Source organism: Globicephala melas, chromosome X (assembly GCF_963455315.2).
Source record: "Globicephala melas chromosome X, mGloMel1.2, whole genome shotgun sequence".
In the NCBI taxonomy this organism is placed as follows: Eukaryota; Metazoa; Chordata; class Mammalia; order Artiodactyla; family Delphinidae; genus Globicephala; species Globicephala melas.
In genome coordinates this window covers 45956257-45958934 of record NC_083335.1, presented here as the reverse complement: position 1 = coordinate 45958934, position 2678 = coordinate 45956257, and positions in this window count along the sequence as shown.

Sequence of the window (2678 nt, the reverse complement as noted above, 5' to 3'; positions counted from 1 at the left end):
GTTAGGCAGCATTTCCAGAAGCTTTCCTGATATGGTCATGAGAAGAATCATGGTTAACTCCCAAGACAACGAGAAAAATTTTTGAGACAACTGTTTTTCAGATGTTGGAGAAAATAAAAGGCAAGTTTGCAGGGTGTTGCCTTTCTAGGACTTTTTTTTTTTAAAGCCGGACTCGGTTTACAAAGTAACGTCCATCTATGTACTCAGATGGCAGGAAGCGGGGGATCAGAAACTTGTGTTTCTTGAGAGGGGCAACTAGATATAAAGTCCCATCTTTCCCAGTTGCCACCCTGTGAACAGAAGCAGCTTGGAATGTATCAACCTCTGTCTCTGGACTCTCCTGAAAGATTAACCCGAAATTGCCCTTCCCACTTTTGTGTCTCAAGATGTGACAAAGAAAACTCACTTACGCCTCATTTGTCACCACAGACAGTTGACAGACACTTTGCCAGTGTCAGATTATTTCAGTATCTCTCTACTTGTACAAACTGGATCAAGGAGGCATCTTAGAGGGTGGCAAAGGAGAGGTCTCTAATCCTTGCATGGGGCCATTCTATGGCTGAATGGTCCATCCGACTGCACTGTCTCCATTGTCTGTATGTGTTGTACCTTTTACCCCTTACTTTAAGATATGATTGTTCAGGAAGCACCATATTATAATCTGATCTCCATAGATAATCAGAAATGGGTAAGTCCTTTCTATTGACTGGTAAGTGTTTGTTATATGCTTTATTGGGATGATAATACTGTGTAACACAATTTAAGATGAAATGTATCAATAGTATATGCACAATGGGAAAGGAAGTGCAAAAAAACAAATTTTACTATAAGTATTTGGTGCCAACCTTATATACAAGTTATTTTTAAAATACAGTTTTGCATTTAAAAATAAGTTTATTTTCATTATGAGGAATTTTAGAACAATTAAGAGTATACTGCATTTCAATGGGACTTTTATAACGGGCAGCCTTTGTACTACATCACCTTATAACTTCCTTTTGAATAGCAGGATCAGAGTTACTGTGTTATTTGTCCCTGGTGAATGTAGCAGAAATAGAACCTGTGATACAAATGTTAATAACTCAACAGGAATCCCATCTGTTACAAAATCCTTTTGCTTTCTTGTCCACTTCTTAGAACTCTGCCACAGATCCATCAACTTCTTGTGACTAGCAGAGCACTCTGCTTTGATTACAGTAGTTTAACAGCGATGAAGGAGAGGGTACCTTTTTGTGTTTTTTCCACTCTTTCTAGGCCTGAACAAAAGCAGCCGGCTGTGCTAGTGAACACAGAGTCCTGCCTACCAAGGGGGAAGAGACCGCGGGAGTTATAGTGGTCAGGAAGACAGTGGCATCAAGGGACCACTGCTGCTGCCCGGAGATTCACCTGCAGTATTGGCAATCTCTAGTCGGCTGGGGGTTTCACAGTGAGTAAACAGCATCGCGGCAAAATAGAGGAAGTGGCTGAGACTTTAACTGGAATTGTACGGCTGAAATAATCTAAAACCAGCCAGGATGTACAAAACACTTATGATTTTGCCTCACGTTTGTTATCACAACCATTTCATGAGACTCACCAATAAGATCAAATCCTTCTTTACGGGTCTTAGCTGCCCTAACTCCCCCAGCAACCACAGAGGGGATATCTGGTCCACGTTGTGGAACACATTATAGTGAACACCAGATAACCCAGAAGAGGACGGAGACCTTCATTTGGTTCTCAGTTCTGCCACCTGCTTATTATGAGTTGATGGCCATGTGACTAAGAGCATGAATGTTGCCGTCAGAGAGTCCTGGGTTCAAATCCTAACTTGGCCACTTCCTCCTGGGCAAGTTGCTTACCTCCGAGTGCCATTTTTCTCATCTGATTAATGTAAATTCTCATGGGATTTTAAAGAAAAGATTAAGTTTTAGAAACTGTGAAAAACACTTAGCATGGTGGCACACACACACCAGGAACTCAATAAATGGGATTTGTTATCATGAATGAAAATAATATATTTTCTGTATCAACTGGGGTTAGTACTATTATTCTAATTCAGTATCATGCTTGAGGAAATTATAAATTCTTTCTTAAGAGGCAACACGCTGACCCATCTTTCCTCCTCTGGGAATCTGAAACCTCTAAGTAGAACAGAAGTCAAAGAGTTTGCAGGGATTCCAAAAACTGGTCTGTTGCTTCCAAAATAGCTTTCTAAAAATGCATACAACTGGGAATCACTGTCCAGAGAGTCCAACACAAAAGCAGACCAAGGAATCTCCATTTCAAAGATCTGCTAAGTGATTCTGACACACGACTAAGGACTGAAAACCACCGGTTGAGAATGTTCTTCCAAGGATTGCCAATGATGCCACATGAAGGACAATAGGCCATGTTAAGAAATGATGTAAACCCAGAAATGGACAGTGGTAAAGATGGCAGACAGTGAATGGGAGGCTGGCAAGATTCAGGAGAGGATGGAGATGGAAGACAGGTAGCTGGGTGGTGATCTGAGAAGTAAGCACCATCTGTCAGCTAGCCCGTTCAAGGTGCCAGAGATTCTGGAGAGTTGGCAGAGCAGGATCAGCCAGACCAATCAGAGGGTTATTGTAAACTGAGGCTCATGAGATCAATTGTGCACAAACTTCCTCCAGAAACTAAAGGCCTTTAGAGGATGGCATTTTTGGATTCTCTTACTC